Below are 23,036 nucleotides of genomic sequence, written 5' to 3' on the forward strand. Positions count from 1 at the left end.
ATATTCCACCTCATCAAATGTAGCAACACAAATTTGCTCTGAAAAATCCTCATAAAACATTCAGAGTGACAACTCCCCTATGCCTGAAGCCAAAACACTGTGTAAATATCAAATTACTGCACCTGCAGTCCCATCACGCGGGTTGTTTGAAAATAGTTTCAGTTATGGTTTGTATGTACGTGAATTTCTGCGTAATAAAGGAGGTGCAATACATTAAGACTACACACACTCCTCAATGTCAACTGACATTTTTATCAATAAAGTTCAAGTATCTGGTTTATGAATGTTATCAGCTGACACGAGTTTGAAAGTGAAATATCTGTTTTCATCTGTTTTCAACCACCATGCATTGAATTGTTCGCCTCAGTGATGCCATGATGAAGTCGCTTCTGATGGAGGTTACTTGGAAAAAAATTAAAGCTATAATATTATGTTTCCATTCGTCCTCATTTTATTGGAAACCTGAAGATCTGATTTCCACGTCGCTTCTTTGAGTTTGGTTGTTTCGTCGTAAAGCTACACTTGGTTTTTCAAGAAGTATCCCAGGACAAGTATTAAATTTCTGTTTGGGTAGTGAGACAATGTTTCAAGGAATTCTCCGAGAGAGTCACTGTTGACACAAAGGCTGTTGGCGGCATGATTAAACCGAAAGCTGTTCTACGTATACGCGGCACCGTGATGTAACGCGCTATCTAGATAAGTGATAGTAAGAGAGGCAGCTCTGTCCACATGTGCTCGCTACCTGCCCAAGCCAGTAGCGAGGCTGGGAAGCGATACCACGAGCAAGACTTGGCCGCAGGGGACCTAGTAAGCGTGTAGCACGATTTCGTCGGACGCTCGTAAGCAGGTAAGACAGATACTTAGGCTGTAACAGGTAGTTTGTTTGCTTAGTCCCATTTGAGTTTCCAAAACGTGTGGTGCAGTTTTGCTTGTCTATTCTGTATTTTTTTCTGTATTTTAAGTTTGTGTTGCCTAAACATGAAGTCTGTTCCTTTTAGATGTGTAGGGGACGGTTTTAACTGAACTTCTGTAACGGTTGAAGTTTCGTTAATAGCTGGTACATCGCGTAGATAACACAACTAAAGTGATAATCCTACACAGAAAATGTTAGTTAGGAATGGAAAGCGGGACTCGGCGACTTCCTATCCGGGAGAAGCAGTTTTGAGTTAACGGTGAAGGAAGACGCTCTGTTTGCGATGAATGACTTAGAATACTATAGTGTCAGTAATGAGACAATTTTCGCATACGGCAAGGGATAACTGAGACTACAAAGTGATTCCTGAACATAAAACGTAGTGGACTGTTTTCAGTGTTTGCTATTAGGCGTAATTCCTGTGAATTTATGCAGAACTATAGAAGGTTTGAGGCTGGTAGCAGAGCAGTTAAGAATCTGCACAATTGTTAGAACTCGGTGCAATATCAAGGCTCAGTGCAGCGGCACCAGAAGGCGACAGACCTGGTCCGCGGCTAGCAGCGATGCTGCTAACACCATTTTTCGATTTGTAATGATTCTGGAGTTCGGGTTCTAGCGTCCCCGGTGTACCTCCGCTCGTCCTGGCATCAAGCTACTACCACACAGTAGCCTAACGACTAAATTTTACGCGAGATTTTTGCGGTCGGGATCAAGGAAGACAGGAACACGAGTTTTTTTTAGATAATAGTGAGGAAATTTAGAACAAATTGCTCTCTGCGATCTTGATTGTAACTCGTCGTGAATGAGGATGTGCAGTATATATTACATATTGATGAAATGACATATAATATTCGGTCATAGTGTCAGTGAAACGCCCATGCGAAATCAATGGCTGGTAAAGTCAAAGCGAAACAATCTTCAATATATAAAATCGTGTATGTTAAGGAAACTTCATAAAACACTGTTGTGTGAACTGTTGCGAAATCATGTTTTGAATCTCCATCGGATTGGCCTGACACAAGATACGAAGAAGGCTAAAGGCGTGCTTGTTACATGTGTAACCGGTTCTCTTAATCAACACGATTATGATACAGAAACAAGTGCACATTTACACAGGTGATCTAAATCTTCCTTCTGCCTGTAGCTAGTGTTTATAGGCTCAGTAGTTGAGACAGATGGCAAGATATTTCTGCTGCTTGCATCATACATTCTGGCTGTGGAGCAACATATCAGCTTGTGTAGAGGCTCACAGGGACGATCAATTCTTCTCGCTCCATTCACTGAGTGACACGAGAGAAGAGGCGAATAACAATAATATAAGAAATTGCTATGCAACTGGAATACGTAAATAGGTCGTTGACCGGGTGACTTTGTTCTGTTGTAAACTGGGTGAGCACATGAATGTGATTCATGAACTAACAGTAATGAGTAATGCTATAGGGCTGTTTATTATCATTTTTGTCTTATGAATGAGAGTGCTCCTTGTCAAAAGTAGGCGGATGTTCGAATAGAGACTGGCTTTGCGAACACTGTACAAGTAATCGAACCGTCTGCTCAACACAAACTAAAAGCTCCACCAGACAGTTGTTTTTGTGAACGACAAATATTCCCAGTCACCTAAATGAAGACTTATGGTTAACAATAAGCTAAAATTAATCTGAAATTTGCTTATGTTTTGTACCCCGATCTAACAAATGGTTCAAATGGCTCTAAGCACCATGGGACTTAACATTTGAGGTCATCAGTCCCCTGGACTTAGAGCTACGTAAACCTAACTAACCTAAGTACATCACACACATCCATGCCCGAGGCAGGATTCGAAGCTGCGACCGTAGCAGCGGCGTCGTTCCGGACTGAAAAGCCTAGAACCGCTCGGTCACAGCGGCCGGCTCCCGATCTAACAACTGAATCACTCAGTCCCATTAGCAATACATCGAAACCAACGCAAGAAATATGGTCAGTCACAAGCAGCACTGTCTCGAGGACTAAATTAAGGATACAGCTCTGGCTCCAAAATCTTTCATCACTGAATATATAATACCTCCAGGTGCTTTAAGGAAACTGAGTAAAAGATAAATCACTTACTTACCTCAGAACTACATCGAAGTAGGGACTCCATTCATTCAACTCACGTTGTACCATTACCTTTTCAGGATGTCATGTGCCGTTCTTGAAAATATTTGAAAAAAAAGCGCTTGAATCCGAAATTAAGTGCCTGAGTTCAATGTCCTCCTGCTTTAAAAGTCAAGACTAGTTATATGTGTCCTTTCAAATAAACTGTAAACATTAACTAATCGACGTGTACAGTAAATCTGAAATGAAAATCAAGACACAAAAATCGTTTCTTCTCGTTAAATACTTTTCCTAGGCGATTAACTAAATCTTATCGTCTTTTCCTGACTGAGGACAGTTTATAAAACATTGGTTTTGTTAACTGCATGAACATGAATGAAAGTTCTATTTGAATTAATGATAGAATATATTAATATCTCTCGGACTGTTCAACTCACGACTTCATAAAGTTGAGATTTCTTCCTTACCTTTAAACAGATGTTCTTACTAATCTTGTAACAACATTAAGAGTTCTAAACGAATTACTTGGGATACAGCTCTACCTATCAGCATATGAGCTTTCACCTACCTGCCTTAAGGCTACAAGAAAACTCACGGAAAGTTGAGGAAAAGAAGAGTAAAAATGCATTTGCAATTCGGGATATAACTTTCCATTTGAGCTTTCAGTTGCCTACATACGAAGCCAAGGGCAAAATATGTTACGTCTCCACTTCATTGCTTCCATCCTTCTTCCACCTTCAAACGCACCTGTTGCCCTCCTCTCCACTCACCAGTCATAAGTTATGCCACTTTCTTGGGACTAGGCCAATCAGAGAACTCGTAATTCAATACACACAAACACACACACACACACACACACACACACATACGCACACATTTTGCTTTCTCAATCACAGCCCAGTATTTTAATAGCGATTAAAACGAAACAGTGTATAGTCCAATGTCGGTCGTATTGTTTCCTTGTATCCTCAATTAGCACTCAGATACGACTATAATTCGATCTGTACTTCCCACTTGGTGTTAAGATACAATGGACCCTCAAATTACATATCACAACGTTATTTTCACATCTAAATTGTCTGTAATATTGTTCTATGAAAGTACAAATATCCTGTAGTAACCGGTTCTCCAGATCGGGTGACCCACAGTCCGCCGTCTCACTGCACGTTCGTCTGTTTGAAAGTGCCCATGATCACACAAACGACCAAAACGGGCTTGAAATGTTGTGTGATGCGACTGGTGTCTGTGAGTGTACTTGTTTTGGTATTGCCGTGATGCCTCGACCGTTTCCATCTGCTTGGCCACACACAGACACCACCTCGGCTTGTTTCCGTCGTGAATGCAGAGCCTTTCTGCTGCTTACAGCATGCTGCGTCAAACACACAGCCTGCAACAAGCAAGAAACACACGGCATATGGTCATAGGAACTTTCATTCGTCAGCGCTATCTATCCTGCAACGATGCATTTCCAGACACATGTTCGTAGGACTTTTCTTCGTCCATTTCCAGTCAGCAATCCGTCCCTGCAGTTTGTCGGTTTTATTAATGTTCACCTTATATGTGACTTCCCTATTAGCACAACCGGTGTAACTTACAGGTTAAGGTGTATTACTCAGCAACTATAGTTCGATCTTTGTACCAAAGTTTAATAGCACTTTACTGAAACCAAAAACTGTCTGTAATACTTATCAAAACACGTAAAGATTAGTTCTGTCACGGTACAGAACATACATGGCTCACTTTATTGACATTAATTGTGTTAATCACAGTTTAGGATATCAATGATGCCTAAGACACGACACCAGACCCTCAATTTAGTTGCCACAGTGTTCTTTGCACGTCTAAATTGTCTGTAGTATTTGTTTAAATATATAATGATATTAGTATTTTAGTCTTAGATCCACTTGACGCTACGTTACTGGTGGTAAAATGTTCGAACTTTCATCACCCGAAGTTTGTAGAAACTTTTCGGGGCTGCCACGCGGGATTAGCCGAGCGTCCTCAGGCGCTGCAGTCATGGACTGAGCGGCTGATCCCGGCGGAGGTTCGAGTCCTCCATCGGGCATGGGTGTGTGTGTATTTGTCCTTAGGATAATTTAGGTTAAGTAGTGTGTAAGTTTATAGACTGATGACCTTAGCAGTTAAGTCCCATAAGATTTCACACACATTTGAACAACTTTTTTCAGTGATGTATCACTTTGCCATGCACCATTTCATGGGGGAAAAACGTAACACATCATGGAAAAACAATTCACAGATTAATGGCCAGATGACCGCGTACATAATTCATGTTAGTGACAGTGTTAATAGCTTTATATTACCCTCAGTTTTAGACCTACTTAAGGATATGTTCCACCTGTGAGACAAAAAAGAACGTTGACTTCTTGACAAGTTTTTAGAAGTTTTCCAATACATTTTTATCTCGCTGTCAGCCGTACAAAGAGGGGTAGAAAATTATGCAAGATGTGCTACACGAGGAAGACATAATTGACTCTGCTGACTGGCTTTATATCTGCTGCACTTCGTGCATGGTCCGGTGTACTTCATATCTGAACAGGCATGGACTGTGGTTACCATACTGAGGAAGACTATGACATTTACCAATCGGAGGTGTGCTAACCAAAGATCTCTAAAAGGCCTGCAGATTATACCACCCTTCCTTATAATTACTAAATAATAACAAGAGCTAGGTCCAAGAAAAGGGCTATGGCATCTTTAACCATTGGCGTCACATGAACCAACACTTTAGCACAACAACCAATACTAAAAATGACATGTAATTTGAGTGATCTTTGATGCTGTGTATAATTAACTTAAGCTGCTGATTTTCGTAATACGCAAGTGTAGCTACCAAAAACAGTATGAACGACATGTTAACTTAAATGACACTTACATTAACACGGTAGCTGCTTGATTGTAACAAAAGTCATGCTATGCTTCTATGAGTCTCAGAAGTTGGAAAAGTTCCTCGCAGAGATAAGTTTTATCTCTGCTCGCAGAGGAAATTTCGATTTAGCACCAAAGTAAAATAACAGTTTAAAGAAATCAAAAATTGTCTGCATTATTTTCAAAATATACACATCAAAAAGGTTTTGCATCACCTCGGTTCCGAGAGTTCCGGAACCTGTACGAAAAATTGGAATAGATATCAACATAAACATCAGTTCCGCCCTTTTTATTGCTCATGAAAAACACACATTTCTTGTTGTACCACGATACAGAGAGACATTCAGAGGTGGTGGTCCAGATTGTTGTACACACCAGTACCTCTAATACTCAGTAGCACGTCCTCTTGCATTGGTACATGCCTGTATTCGTCGTGGCATACTATCCACAAGTTCATCAAGGCAATGTTGGTCCGGATTGTCCCATTACTTAACAGCATTTCGGCGTAGATCCCTTAGAGTGGTTGGTGGGTCACGTCGCCCATAAACAGCCGTTTTCAATGTATCGATAGGGTTCATATGTGGAGAACATGATGAACAGTCTAGTCAAGCGATGTCTTTATCCTGAAGGAAGTCATTCAGAAGACGCGCGCGATGGGGTAGCGATTTGTCGTCCATGAAGACGAATGCCTTGCCAATATGCTGCCGATATGGCTGCACTATTGGTCAGAGGATGGCATTCCTGACCGGTCCATTAGGCATGTTGTTGGGCCAAACTGTACCGCGCTGCTTGGTGTCGTTGTTGCGAAGATGGACCTCGCCATGGACGTCGGGAGTGAAGTTGTGCATCATACAGCCTATTAGGCACAGTTTGAGTCGTAACACGACGCCCTACACGAAAGGCATTATTCAGCATGGTGGTGTTGATGTCGGATTCCTTAGAGCCATAATCAGTAGGTAGAGCTCATCCACTGCAATATTATCCCTTGGGCGGCCTGAGCGAGGCATGTCATCGACAGTTCCTGCCTGTCTCTCTGTATATTCTCCATGTTCGAAGAACATCGCTTTGGTTCACTCCGAAACGCCTGGGAACTTTCCTTGTTGAGAGCCCTTCCTGGCAACAAAGTAACAATGCGGACGCGATCGAACGGCGGTATTGACCGTCTAGGCATGGTTGAACTACAGATAACACGGACCGTGTACCTACTTCCTGGTGGAATGAGTGGAACTGATCGGCTGTAGGACCCCTTCCGACTAATAGGCGCTGCTGATGCAGGGTTGTTTACATCTTTGCGCTGGTTTAGTGACATCTTTGAACAGTCAAAGGGACTGTGTCACTGATACAATATCCAAAGTGAACGTCTATCTTCAGGATTTCTGGGAACTGGGGTGATGCAAAACAATTTTTGATGTGTGTAAATAATTTTTTTTCTAAAACTTTACGAAACTCACTGGCACTACCACTAAAAGCTCCAGATTTAGATACACTTGGCGGCGAATACAGTTCAATCTTTGTACCAAAGTAAAATATCACTTTAAAGGGACAAAAACACTGTCTATATTATTTTTCTGTAACAGTAAAAAACACATGTAACTGGCTCATTGGTCCTATTCATCTAACTTACAGATAGCTGTCCACTTGGTGATGATTTATGTATGTTGTCACGCAGCTGAAACTGCTTAACACTTCGCTGAAATAACATATTAAACAGTAATTATCACATCTGAATTTAATGCACATTCATGCAGTAAGAAATGAGGGTTGCTGTGCTTCCAGCTATCCACTTTCAACTGCCTTTCAATGTCACACTAAAACTGTAGTGACCTTACGCTAGGTTCTTAACTTTATCTTGTAATACAGATCATTTATCACCTCATGGTGATAATGCTAACTTTTGCTGTTGCAAAATGGATACTGCATGTGTCTTTGATTAAAGAACGCACTGTATATTAGTTTTAACATCTGATTGTAATACACTTTTGCTATGGTTTCATCTAGCCTCTTTCAACTACTTTTCAAATGTTCAAATGTGTGTGAAATCTTATTGGACTTAACTGCTAAGGTCATCAGTCCCTAAGCTTACACACCACTCAACCTAAATTATCCTAAGGACAAACTCACACACCCATGCCTGAGGGAGGACTCGAACCTCCACTGGGACCAGCCGCGCAGTCCATGACTGCAGCGCCTTAGACCGCTCGGCTAATCACGCGAGGCAACTACTTTTCATCCAGTCATCATAGTGATCGTTATGCTACCGTATTAACTTAATCTTGCAGTACAAATCGTTTATCATCCTCTGCTGATCATTCTAACACATGATGTCGCACAGTGGATACGGGCATTCAGTAAACTTATACAGTCTTCCATAGGTCAAAAGCCATCCATCCAACAGTTATAAATCATAGCTTCCTTTCTCATAATACCATGTTCTTTACCCAAGAAAAACGTTAAAATTCAAGGACCCTTTATAAAATCGTTGAGATGTACCAATGTTGTTGGTCACTCCAGAATTTGTGATTTGACATAAAAATTTGTTAAACATCTTTATAACTGGCTATCCCAAGTGACTTATTGTTGTTCACAATCACATTGCTGTTTCCACGTACCAGCAGCCATCTGCCGCTAAGGGGTCCGATTTGTAGTATGTAGTACAGCGCTACGTAACGTAACTATGTCGATGCGTAAGAAACCGTATGCTGTAATTGAGGGTTCGAATTCGAACAGTTCGTCCCCACACGGTGCTTCCTTTCCTTAAGCATGAAAATATCAGAATACACACAGCCGCTGCGACATGTGCAACAATCTGATGCCATGGGTTCACCATTGTCGATCATTCACCATACCGTTCCGACTTTGCCCTATCTGATTTTCATCTCTTTCTTTAACCTAAACTACACCTTCAAGGTCTTCTCTTTCATAGAGGTGAAGCGGTGCAAGCAAAGGTGAGGTTCTGGCTTCGTCAATAAACAGTCTCTAATGACGCTATCAGCAAATTGCTCTCCCGTTTAGGGAAATGTGTTCAACCAGGGGACTGTGTTGAGAAATAAACATGTAGACGTGAAGAATATAGATGTAGGGCGTAAATAACGTTTGTTTTACTTAAAAAGTCTTTAAGAGTTTTGACGTTAAGATGTTCAGAGGCATTACCTTCCTGACGTCTTTATACATTATGCTTGCTGTAAGTCCTATGCTGTGTGTTAGTATACGAGAGCAAATTCAAGTGTCTTTGGACACGTTTATATTTTACGTAAAAAGTATTCTCAAGAAGCTATATTTCCAGAGTTGTTCTCCGTACACCCCAACACTTAGACTATTAGAATTAAACATCCCAGTCAACATTAACTAGGACTGTGTTGACATCAAACAAAGAAAAATTTACTACTAAAAAAATGAACATGTCGTAACTGTGGCATAGTTAAAACAAAAGACAGAAGAAACTCACAGTTCTCTGTCAGTCCCTTCATGAACAACGGTTTCTTGCGACAACCATGGGTAGAGTTCACTTATATACAGTCATTTCTTTATACGGCAACAACAGAGCTCGTATGGCAATGCTTTGGTTGTAGTAACTAAATGCTAGTATTAATTTACCCCAAACATTCACAGTAGTAGAAAAGACTTTCTCTTCAATTGTTTCTTAAAGGTGGCTGATTGTACGCTTATTAGTTAAACACTTGACTGACAGGGTGGCACTATAACAAATGGGGAAACACAATAAGAAAATAACCGATAAAATTTATTAAGAGTTGCAATATAGTACTTACGTTTAGTACAGTTGGATGTAACATGCCTAATACAATGATATTTACATGACTTCGCTGTCTGTGACAGTGTCACTGCAGTGATAGCAGGGTTGCAGACACTGTGTGGGTGGTCCCAGCTCTCTGTAAATAGCGACTGCTAAATCGGAAGCTAGCTTTTTTAGTACTGTGCTGAGCTGGCTGTCAGCTCTGAACTGAACTGTCTATCTGCTGGTTTTGAACTGTGTGTCTTGGAGTGTCGTGTTTTGAGGTCTGTCGGAAGAAGAATTTCCATATTCACTAGTGCAAGGTGGAATTAGTGGTCTGTGGTTGACAGTGATCCCTAGATCAGCTGTCCGCATCACTGTACATATTCAACTCACAGAAGGTAGGAGGGTGGAAGCAGGAAGGTGTCCACGTATGTGAGTGCCATCTGGAGGCTGCTACATAGAACCGAGGGGCACCAGGGGAGTGGTTGTACCTCTGTGGTGGCGATCTCTCACAGTATTGGTTATGTACCTCTTGCTTGGTACACAACACCTCTTCCCTGGGGAGAGAGATAAAGTGTTGAAGCTGACTAGCTTCATTAGCCTCCTGCTTCCTTACTTGTCAGCATGTGTACATATGTTACTCCCCTCGCATTTATCTAGGGCTCCGCGGGTAACGCAAGAAAATCGTGGTGAAGGTGTGGCCAGACAAGTTTTCGCTACTTAGACGTCCACTGACTGGTATGAAGTGGGAGGCGTCATGTCTGCTTCCACTGGTTTGCCCAGACTGGATGCATCTGAGGCCCCATGCTGGAGGCACTGGCAGGGATGGTTGCTGGCTCAATCGGAAGGTCCCTCAGGTGGAGGTTGTATATACAAGTAAGTCTGACTCAGAAGAAGAAAAAAGCCTGTTGGTTCTGCCTAAATGCATGCGAGAGTAGTGTGGCCTGATTTAATTTTTATGGCACATTATGATTCCATGTGAACACTGAATCTCAAACATAACAGTGCCGAACTGCCGGATATTTTGCCTCGTCCCCCTTTCTTTTTCCCATTGTCTTACACTATAGTAGTGTGAGAACCTGATGAATCAGTTGGGAAAAAATTGCATCGAGTCTTGTCGAGGCTTGGCAAGTGGATGCAGGAGTGGTTTTAAAATTTATGTTAAAGTTCAATGCAGATGTCCGTGGAGTTTGTCCGTTGGAGATTGTGTGTCTTTTGAGTGGTTGTGTACTGCGATAGAAAAGTGATTAAAGCATTCTCTTTATTGTATTGTTGTGCCAAGTTCATCAGGTGCTCCTTGAAAGAGCATATGAATCTTTCAGCGAGTCTGTTGGCCTCGGAATGAAATTGTGGAATCCGGGAGTAATTTCGCAGATTGTTTAAGTCTCTGAGAATAAAATTGTCTGCTGGTATCAGTAGCAATAAATTTCGGCATTCCTTCAATAGAGAAAGAATTTGACAAAGCCTGAATAGACCTTGCACAGGATATCGATAACATTTGGATCACAAATGGGAGTTTGGAGGAACCGTCGATGAACCATCAGCTTCCGAGAAACTGTCCTGCAAAATCAGTATGCAGACGTGACCAGATGCATTTGCTCTTAGAAGAAGTGGGACCTTGAGGCAAAAGTTGGGCAATTAAATTAGAGTTTTTGTGTACTTGTTTAACCGTGAATCGATAAAAGGAATGCGTGCTTTGGAAAATATCGGCACCGCATTCTGCTTCAGCGTAAAGAGTGCTTTATAACTTTTGATGCTCCCTGTTGCTTCGGAAAAATGTCATCAAATTTTTGCAACAGATTATTCAACTTTCCAGGCGGGGCGTCAGTTTGTAGCAGATTCGCTCCCTCATCGATGGTGAAGTCGGAAGCATTGACGAAATCCAGTTCGAATAAATTCGTTGCTTTATTTAAATTTACACCTACAAATTCACATGTGTCGTAAATTGTTTACCCTTGAAAACTGATCTTTCACCGGAATCTCCAGGTTGCTGTAACTCCAACTGTGAACTTTGGCATTGCTAATTTTTGGCACGCCTGGAGCTTAACGATTGAAATTAACGATCCCCTGTCAGTTTCAAAACTGATCGGCATTTTCTTAAGTCGAAGAATTACATTGAACACCTTTTTATGGCGAGCAAAGATGGCATTCACTTTTCGTCTGTGAAAGTTTTTGCATTTTCATATGTACATTATAAACAGTAACTGACTTTTCACTACTAAGCATTGTCAAATACTTGAGATTCTGCTGCTGTTGTCTCTTGTTCATTTTGCACACCTTTGCCGTATGTCCAGTCTTGGTACAGTAATTATAAAGAGCGTTGCTATAGAAACAATCGTCTCATTTGTGGTTTGCACCACACTGTGAACAGTATTCTTATTCGGGATTATTTAAACTTGTTTTCTGACTGTAGCGTGCACGGGCTGTGTTTTCCGGGTCTGGCTCTGCAGCCTGCTTTGCCGTGCCGGCTGTTTACAAATGATGGATAGTGAGCGTAGGCACACTATACTGCTTCAGCAGGTACGTGCATTTCCTAATATGCGCAAATCATAGACAAACAATCTTGGAAGGACGGGTTTGTTAGACTACGCAATTTCTTCTTTAATTAGTCAGCGGAGTCCACGACACGCATGTTTGCAGATAAGTGATTCTGCAAAAGATTTCTTACGCTGATCACTTTCACAATAAAATTTACGTTCCCGAATCACACCCTGTAATCAAGTAATCCACTCTTCATAGCTGCGATCTGACTTCTCAAAATATTTCTTTAAGGTCAGGGTAAGAGGGAGCCACTGGTTCACAAATAGGCGACAATTTCTGAAGGGGTTTAAATACAGTTGGACCTGCATATGCTAACAAAAATGGTTGTCATTCTACACCATCAGTTACCTTAAGCTTGAGATAATGCTGCTCCAGACGCTGGATAAGGTTGTTACACGTCTGAACTTTTCGTTCGAATGGCGCATAGGATGTGGCGGCAGGTTTAATGACAGAGGTTTTTATTGCTGGTCGTCCTTCTTGCTTTCTTCAAGTTAGGCCGAGTGCGTCACCATGAGCTCCTCGGCTGCTTACAGCTGCAGCAGTAAATGTAGTACCGGCTGAAGGAGGAATTCCGGTTGGCTCATATATGAAATATACGCTCAGGGCAGTTAACATAATTCATAAAAATATTCATGGAACGAAGACAGATTAGCAGTTCAAGAAAAAAATAATAATCATAAAATGAAGCCTCACAGTGTTGCCACAAAATCAACACATCTCCTACTGGGAAGCGATTTTATTTTGGGACGACAAGTTATTTACCACATTCAGATAGAAATAGCCAGCACGAAGAATTGATATTGGATAAATAAAAACAAATACATCCATTTCAGTGACATAAATACGACCATTTCAGCCAACTGAATATAGGAAAAGGTGCAAAGCATGTCTCTGACGTATTTGCCAGAGTCCGAAAACGACCGTTGGAATTCTAAGGAAAGTAGATTCACTTAGGGACTCTACAATCTCTTGAGAGCAATCGACCGATGATTTGATACAGGCAACAAAGGGTCGGTGCTGCGCGTTTATCAGCTTCGTTGGCTTTGGCATGTTTCGCTGAAGCGCCCCTTCATTCCGTGTCTCGACCCGTTCGACAACGCCGAACAGTAGTCTAACTAGCCACTAATTGCTCGTTGCTACTTCTAAAGATCGGAGACGAGTAGAGGCGTTGCTGAGGTCCAGCGCTGAAAGCAAGAAGTGTTCACGACATGGAAGGAGCACTTGATACTATGAAACGTGTCCCTGGGAAAGTCACCGAAAACGACAGTGACCGCATGTTTGTCTTTCTTCTATTAACTTGCGCTTCCCTGTGCCACGTCATGCCCTAAGCAGTTCTCAGTAATGTACCAATCCGTCAAAAACTGACAAGAATATCGTTTTGAATTAAATTGCAGTAGTAAGGTCCGGCAGTCATTTCTTATTAAAGTTCTATTTAACAAATGATAATATCTATTCCCGAGAATTTTGGTACCCAGATACTATAGAACGTAGAGATTGTGTTAGTAGCTCCCCTCGTCCTTACGCAGGTGGAAATATACCTAATTTCTCACATTAAAGTCTGGTAGTTAAATAGTTAATAATAACTGCTGCTGCACAATGTACCGGCAAAACACAGTTTTGTATCGAAAACCGTCTGATACACCATAGTCTTTGGTCCAAACATGATTCCTAACACACTCCCCACTAGGAACTTAATTATTGTCTTCTGCACTTGTATAAGGTCACCGATGCTCCTGCCATATGCCAACTCACACCGATCTTCGTTTGCATGCTACAGTTGGTAACCCTCTAACAAATGGCTCTGAGCACTATGGGACTCAACTGCTGTGGTCATAAGTCCCCTAGAACGTAGAACTACTTAAACCTAACTAACCTAAGGACATCACACACATCCATGCCCGAGCCAGGATTCGAACCTGCGACCGTAGCGGTCGTGCGGTTCCAGACTGTAGTGCCTTTAACCGCTCGGCCACTCCGGCCGGCTAACCCTCTAACAACATGGGAGTACATTGTGCTCTCTACTTACCATGTATTACATAATAACGAAACAACTGCATCGTCTCATGGTAGTTTTCCAACAGAACAGGTATTTAGAGAATTCATCGTGCACTGCAGCCAAGGCGGATCCCGTCTTTGTAATACCACGAAAAGGCGATGGCACTATCACAGACATTTTGACGTACTTTAGAGGAAATTCGTCAAGAATCGGAACTATTTCGTCCCTGGAAATGGGTCTCTCGTCCACCGGCGAAGCTAAAGAACTTGCTTGGACTGGTCAAGAACGATCACTGCCGAACCAGTCAAGGATGATCTCTGTCACTGGTAACAAACTGCACACGAAATTCCAACTCAGTGTCGAATGACGTATACTGGGCAGATGTATCACTTTCGTGCAAGACAACTCTCACGAGAATTATCGTGACACACACGCCTTGGCTAACAGGATAACTCCAGTGTCCAGTGGCAGTGTACTCTATTAGTACGTATTATCACATGATTACATACACAAAATTATACCCTCAACTTAAAGAAAGCGATATCTGTGTACACGACTGAAAATCCCTTCGCCAAGGAATTCGGAATTGCGACACATTACAGCTTGGAGCTCAGATCTTTCTACACTGAAGAGCCAAAGAAACAAGTACACGTGCCTAATATCGTATAGGGCCCCCGCGAGCACGCAGTAGTGCCTCAGAATAGACTCGTCTGAAATAGTGCTGGAGTGAACTGGCACCATGAATGCTACAGAGCTCTCCATAAATCCCTAAGAGTACGAGGGGTGGAGATCTCTTCCGAACAGTACGTTTCAAGGCATCCCAGATATGCTAAATAATGTTCATGTCTGGGAAGTTTGGTGGCCATCGGAAGTGTTTAAGATCAGAAGAGTGTTCCTGTTCCTGGAGCCACTATGTAGCAATTCTGAATGTGAGGTGGGTCGCGTTGTCCTTCTGAAATTGCCCAAGTCCATCGGAATGCACAATGAACATGAATGGATGCAGGCGATCAGACTAGATGCTTACATACGTGTCATCTCATCGATCAGAGAGTCGTTTCGTTCGCTTTTTACTTTTCCCGCAGTTAAGCAGGGTCGGCATGGTTAATGGGATTTGGCAATGCCCTTCCTGCCGCCACCGCGTACCCAAACTGTCTGCAACGAGTGTAATCCATGGAATAGTACGAAAGTGTTCAAATGTCTGCGAGCCGTGTAAATGAGGCGGGATGTGAGGACCAGCCCGGTATTCACCTAGGGTGATGTGGAAAAGCGCCTAAAAACCACATCCAGGCCGTCGTCGTAAATCCGCCGGGCGGATTCGATCCGGGGCCGGTGCGCCTACCCGAGTCCAGGAAGCAGCGCATTAGCGCTCTCGGCTAATCTGGCGGGTCATCTATCAGAGAGTGGTATGTAGACGTCTTGGGGCCCAATATCACTTCAGTTGCACGCGCCCCACAACATTACAAAGCCGCCACCAGCTTCAACAGTCCCCTGCTGACAGGTAGGATCCATGGATTCATGACGTTGTCTCCATACCTGTACACGTCCATCCGCTCGCTACTATTTGAAACGAGACTCGTCCGACCACGCAACATGTTTCCAGTCATCAGCAGTCCAAAGTCGGCGCTGACGAGCTCGTGGAGTCATCAAGGCTACACGAGGGGGCCTTCGACTCCTAAAGCCTATATCGATGATGTTTCGTTGAATGGTTCTCACGCTGATGCTTGGTAATAGCCTAGCATTGAAATCTGCAGCAATTTGCGGAAGATTTGCACTTCTGTCACGTTGAACGATTCTCTTCAGTCGTCGTTGGTCCCGTTCTTGCACGATCTTTTTCCCGGCCGCAGCAACGTTGGGAGATCTGATGTTTTACCGGATTCCCGATATTTACGGTACACTCGTGAAATCCCCACTTCATCGCCACCTCGGAGATGTTTTGTCCCATCGCTCGTGCACCGACCATAACACCACGCTCAAACTCACTAAAATCTTGATAATGTGCCATTGTAGGAGCAGTAACCGATAATATAACAACTGCGCCAGACACATGTTGTATTACGAAGGCGTTGCCGACCGCAGCACCGTATTCTGCCTGTTTACATATATCCGTATTTGAATACGCATGTCTATACCAGTTTATTTGGTGCTTCAGTGGTTAATCAGATATCGAACACAAGTTTTTGGCACGAAGACAATGTAACAGTGGAGAGTCCATATAACAGCCCAACATTTTTGGTCTGCCAGCCATAGCAATGCCAAGCGGCAGCAAATGTGACTTGGGTTCTGTGCGGAAGGCTTCACATCGATTCCAAATTGGGACCCTCAGTACGCCAAACTCACAGTGTGGAAAGTGCTCAGTTCCAGGCGTCGTGTCCGTCGTAAGTCCGCCTTGGCCACCATCACCGGTGGTTCAAACTTGTCAGCAGTCAGCAGCAACCACCAGCTCAAGTTCCCGAGCAGTTACACGGAACAAAAATTGTGAAAATTAAACAATGCTATCCATGCAGACCTGAGGACCTCGTTTTCACTGGAGTAATGCTGAGGTGAAGTTTAAGATTCAGTTAGTTATTCGAACTACCCTGCTAATCATAAACATTCTTCTGTCGCGTTTCAAAAGCTCCCCTTCTTGTCTTGTAAAAGATCACACTCGACGCATAACACCTTCCGAAAATACTTCTTAACATATAAACTTTCTTTTAAGCGATTGGACACTGAATAAAATTCCGTGCTGACAAGTGAAAATTTGTGCTGAACCGGGACACGCACTCACATTTGCCGCTTTGCTCGAGCGGTCGTTTTAACTGCTTCTTAACCAATTCTCTCGAGCTTCCAGTCGGGTCAAGTGGTTCTAAATCGACGAGTTTTCGTCCGAGTACTCTTCACCTTCTGTAACGTCACTGGCGCTAGTTCCAGCACCATATAACGTACTGTTTTCGTCGAGCGCCAGCCACGCCCGCTTCAACCTTCCAATGACCGGGTCCCAAGCCGTGCTTAGCTGCAAGACCGCCGTCTTTATTGAGGATGTTGTCACAAATTTTTATCTCACTTTTATCATGCTATCCCATAAACTGTTAATCCGTGTGGTAACATGTCTCTTCGAATGCAATACAACGTCCGTTTTCTAGAGCATGCTCTGCAACCGTTGATTTCTCGGGGTACCAAAGATGCAGACATCTCCGGTGATTAAAACAGCGCTGTTCGATAGTACGCACGGTCTCTTCGACATAAAACTGTCCACACCCAAGCGGTATTTTATATATTCCTGGCGTTATGAGGCCAACGACGTCTTTCACAGGCTCATGAGTTGTCGAATTTTTGTTGGAGCGCTGAAGAACAAATGTATTTTATGCGTCTTTAGGAGATGGCTAACATTTCCTTTTACTGAGACACAGAAGGCAAAAACGCAGGATTCTTAGAATCTTCCTCGTGGTCCTTCTGCTTACGTGTTTTCGGAAAGATGGCTTGTGAAATCTGGCGGTTGTTTTAGCCGTTTTCCTTGCATATTTTACGAAAACGGATCCGTTGCTTCAGCAGTTTTTCAGTGACTGAGACGGCTTCCGCTAGATGCACCAGGATCCTCAAAACAGAACGTTTCTGCTACGGATGGTGATAACTGTAGGCGTGCAGGTATCAATCCGTGTGGGTGGGTTTCCATTAAACAGTATGTCTGAGACATCCGTTTGCTTTACGGCTTCAAGGAGAGGCAAGGCACCATCTTTCTCTTCTTCAATCGTCATTTCGAAAGGATAGGAGAGAATATTTTGAAATGGGCGCACGACAGCAATGTCTTCAGCTCCGGCGCAAGAACAGTTTGTGACGAGTGTCGGTGAAATGCACCATACAAGAGTGTAAAACAGCACGGAAAATAAATTTAACAAAAGTTGGAAAAGTATGTGCATATCCGCACAGAAACACGGGACGCCAATATTAAAACATTAACTAAACAGGAAGAAAGTGGTGTTAAAACAAAATAGCAGATGGACTTGGCTGACTGACGGCAAGAATAAAATCGGAATGAGCCAGCCACACTGCAATACACTAAAACCTCCATCAAAAACCTTTAGTCACACTCGTCTCATCATCAGGTAAAACAGAGGCCAGGTCCCCACTGATATTTGCGTCTACCCTTGCATCACGGTATAAAATACACTTTGTTAAAATATGTCACACACAGATTTGCACGCCACAACCCACACAAAATGGAGGATGCTCTTGCCGTAGTAAAAAACCGTGTGTAAGAGGGCAGCGCCCAATTCTAAGACGTGTGAGGATAACTTCACCCACCTGAACAACATGCAGGAGGAACGCCACGGCTGGATAGTTGACTTCCCCAACCGCAGCTTATTGTCCGTTACCACCAGCCATTCCTCATCCCACAACTGCATGAACTTCCTATGTAGTGCAGAAACGACAGCCTGAATGGAAATAGGACACTGTGCCACACTCTGCAGGCCTCACTGGCAGCCCGACTGGCCTGTTCATTTCCCCATATTCCTACATGCCCTGGCACCCAGCAGAATCACACATGTTTTCCCTGCCGTTGGAGCAAGTATAGTTGGTCATATATCAGATGGTACAGATTGCAGGGCCCTCATGTACATTAACAGAAACGCTGTCAGATCAGGCGACATCTTCTTCTGCCCTAGCAGCGGCTGCACGATACAACATTGCAAACAGCTAAATCAGAGATGTCCCTCTTGCCCTCAGTCCAAACATGTCTTTGCCTTATACGATCGTAAATTATGATGGCATGGCATCTGCATGTGTTCAACAGAGTACATTGGAACGTACGCCAATTTTTCCGCCTTATGGGCTATCGTGGAGTCATTGGGTATCAAAGCCGTGATCAACATCTCTGCTGACACCTCAGACACAGGGACCGTCCTCTGACCGAGACATGCCAGTGTGTCAAGCTGAATGTCTAAATTGAAGGTAGCTCATCTTATTGAAGAAAGCCGCATTGTCCACCAATTTCGCATAGAATGCTCCACTCACGATGCAGAAGTCAATCCCTACCAGGCCATGTTAATGACTGCCACAAATGTCACCTCATAAGAACTGGTCAGTTTCCAACACTTTTGGTCACGCATACTCGGTCGTAATACTAAACTCTAACGACGATTTTCGTTATGATAATGTCATGCTGCGACAAAGAAGTAAATTGCATGTTGACAACCGTAAACCACAACACCACCACATGCACGTTATCTCAGCAGGGATGCAGACAGGACATCTGTGCTGCTCCCTTGCCAAAGGCAGGGTGAATGACTTCTGCTATCCAGACACACTTCCACGCGTATAATTTAAACCTTCATTTGATCTTAGCAGAATTCCCATTTTCAGGACTACATTACTTTCTGCATGAAATGTATTCGCAGTTGCGAATAAGAAAAACCATCAGCTATACAATGGAATTAAGGTAATGAAAATTTATTCCAGACTGGGACTCGAACCCAAATTTCCCAATATACGCTAGTAGTCACCTTTTTTAATCACTTTGGCTACCTGTGTACAACTCAGGACCAGACACACACTTCCATACATCGTCGTTCATACGTCACAACCCGCTCTCATACACATTACGTAATTCCTGTACAGGGTCGGGACAATTTCATTGAAATTCTCTGCCTGGCATCGGCTGTGAAATATGGTATTGCAGTGCCTGTGTTGTTAAGAAGTTCGATGCAACGAGCCTGCGCCCTCGTCGAACACTGCATCGTCCTCAGTTTTGCTTTTTTGCCCTACATTTTCCTGAAACCCAAACTAATCCACCCTAAGATCGGCATCTACCAATTTTTCAGCTCTGCTGCAAATAATCGGCATCATTATTTCTCAATTGCGATTTGTTAATCTGATGGTGCGGTAGTATTCACACCTGTCAGCAATGCAGCTACCATATTTGGATTGAAATTATTAACTTATTTTTAAGACTGAGTGTCGCATCACGGAAAAAGTTTGATATGGATGGCTCTCCCAAGAAATACATTAATTCTGAGGAGATGTGGTGTACTACAGGGGCATAGTTTCGACTTAAGAAATTCAATGCTCTGTCAGGTCCTTCTCACAGCACTATATCTACCACCTCATTTTCATTTACTTCTCTTTCACCTTCTACAGTATTGGTGGCCCTTCTTCATAAGACACACACACACACACACACACACACACACACAGACACATTTTTGTCTCTGAGAATGGTGTGCATTACCTGAGAAATAAATCTGAAATAGGTATTTCCCTCTGGTTCTGATCAAGGCTTTCGCAAGGTATCCTCAGTCATAGGACAAAAGCCAAAACTGGAACACCCCTCCCAAATGTTTTCAGTTGGGTTTCCCTCTGCCTCCCTGTCAAACTGCTGGAATCCTTAGCCTAAACGAAGCGCGACTCTGTCGTGTGCCGGATGTTAAGTTGCCCATTCTATTGATTGGGAAAACGAATGAAAAGCGTAAAAACAGAGAAAAGTTCTGTACCCTTGACATGAAGTTCATTTTCCTTGTATACTCTATCTTCCTCTTTTAGTTTTCTTTTCTTTCCTAAGAACTTGCATGCTGTCTGAACTCTTGATATTCTTACATGTGCTATTCTTTTCACCATGGGCCTCTTTTACTTATAGGTTAGTTAAGCTTCCTTCTGCAGCCCTGCATTTGTCTTCGAATCAATTCTGGTCAACCATTTTGTACTTACTGTCTATTTCATTTCTTAAATGTCAAAGCAGACACGTTGACGAAAGGCAGATTTAGGTTTATAGCATTTGCAGACTTGGGGAAATCTTTCAGCAGTGTGGACTAGGCTACTGTCGTTGAAAATTTCAAGATAACATAAATAAAGTACAGGGAGAGAATGGTTATACGCAGTTTGTACAGAAATCAGCCTGCCACTAAAAGATTCTAAGAACTGAAGTAGTAGTTGAGATTGGAATGATACCATGGTGAAGACTGTAGGGTGATATCAACAGTAGTAGTAAATATTCTAGCCGAGTTAGCTTTTGTTGTAATTAGGAAGTTACGGTAGAGAGTGAGTCACTGTGAGCAGTCCATTGATTGAATTGCTCTATCTGAATCGACAGCAAACCAGCACCGAGAGCAATAGTTCAAGTATACATGTCGATGTCTCAAGCAGAGGATAAAGAGATAGTGAAAGCATATGATGATATCGAGCGGGTGATTCAAGATGTAAAGGGAGATGAAAACTTAAATGAACATGAGAGACTGGAATGAGGATGCAGACGGAGTAGAAGAAAGTGCTATTGGAGAACATGTGCTTGGTAGTAGAAATGAGAGAGGAGAAATGCTATTTGAGATTTGCAACGCATCTCAGCTAGTAATAGCGAACACTGTTCAAGAATCAAAACAGAAGGAATTATACTCGGAAGGAGCCGGGAAATATGAGATGATTGCAGTTAGATTACTTGATGGTCAGGCAGAGATTGCGAAATCCAATACTGGATTTTAAGGGCTACGCAGAAGCAGATATAGACTCAGATCCCAGTTTAGTAATGATATAGAGTAGGCTGAAGTTGAAGTTCAATATTATTGTAATTATGTACCTCATTGTTCGTCTTGAACTGTAGTGGATTATTTACAACAAATTTCGTGAGGGAATAGATATACTGTGAAGAAGTAGTGAAAATGCCCAACTCCTTAAACAGATGGCTGCAAGACGATCGTGGGTGCTCACGACATATTATTCTTACAGCAAGTTTTTCCGCAGTGAAGACTTTATTTCTTAAAGATGAATTACCCAAGAACATAATTCCATATGACATTATTGAATGAAAATATGTTAAATATATATTTACTAACTGATTTGTCTCTCACTAAGATTTCGAATGATTCTAAACGCAAATCTGGATGAACTAAGTTGTTTTACGAGTTACAAAATGTGTTTTATTTTTCTGTTGAAATACTCATCGATATGGATCTCTAAGAATTTTGAAATTTCCATCGTATTTATTATTTCCTCGCCATGTGGTACACTTACCACTCTAGATGTGCAGAACTGTATATGTTGTGTCTTTCTGGAATTGACCGTGGGACCATTTGCAGAAAACCAGATATTTTTAGGAAATTTGTTTACCATTTCTTCTGTTTCTGGGTGTCTGCTTGAATTGATTACCATACTAGTGTCATCTGCAAGAAGAACTTATTCTGTTTGCTATATATTAGAAGATCGTTTTCATATACGAGGAACAGTAGTGGACTTATGATTGAACCTTGGGGAACCTCATATGTAATTACTCCCCAGCCAAAATTATGTCCTTGGACTACATTGCTTCCATTACTAAGCACAACTTTTTGCGTTCTTTTTGTTGACTATACCATCAATCCCATATAACGTCAATTTGTCTAGGAGACTACCGTCGAATGACTTAGAGATGTCGCAGAAAATACCATCAAGTGTTATTTTATTATTTAATGCTCTCGTAAAATTTGGTTGGTTATGTGTAAATGGCATTCTCAGTAGACCAACTTTTCTGAAACCCAAACTGTGTTTTGCTAAGGATACTATTGTTGCTAAGGTAAGATACTATCGTAGAATACATCAACTGCTCAAAAATTTTGGAGAATGACGGCAGCAGTGAATCAAATTGGTAGTAATTGTCATCTCTCTTATCACCTTTTGCAAATTTGGAAATTTGTGGTAAGGTCTTATGGGACCAAACTGCTGAGGTCATCAGTCCCTAAGTTTACGCACTACTTAAGCTAGCTTAAACTAACTTAAGCTAATGACAGTAGACACATCCGTGCCCAAGGGTGGACTGGAACCTTCGACGGGGAGAGTCGCGTGGACCGTGACAAGACGCCCTAGACTGCACACCGCGCAGCTACCCCTCGCGACTATCACCTTTCTTTAAGAGGATTTTAACAACGGCATCTTTCTGTTTGTCTGTAAAAATG

General features: G+C 42.5%; 1 protein-coding gene across 2 annotated transcripts in view; it reads left to right on the forward strand.

Moving 5' to 3' along the window:
* The first annotated feature begins 744 nt into the window (after nt 1-744).
* Nucleotides 745-23,036, forward strand: part of LOC124607358 (UDP-glucosyltransferase 2-like) — a 71,809-nt gene continuing 49,517 nt past the window's right edge. The window contains exon 1 of one of the 2 annotated variants that reach the window (XM_047139659.1): nt 745-847. The gene's annotated coding sequence lies outside the window, so the exon portion shown is untranslated. Of the gene's footprint in view, nt 848-12,094; nt 12,126-23,036 lie in introns of those variants that run through there. The other variant, XM_047139660.1, reaches the window with a different exon arrangement.

Source organism: Schistocerca americana, chromosome 3 (genome assembly GCF_021461395.2).
Source record: "Schistocerca americana isolate TAMUIC-IGC-003095 chromosome 3, iqSchAmer2.1, whole genome shotgun sequence".
NCBI lineage: Eukaryota > Metazoa > Arthropoda > Insecta > Orthoptera > Acrididae > Schistocerca > Schistocerca americana.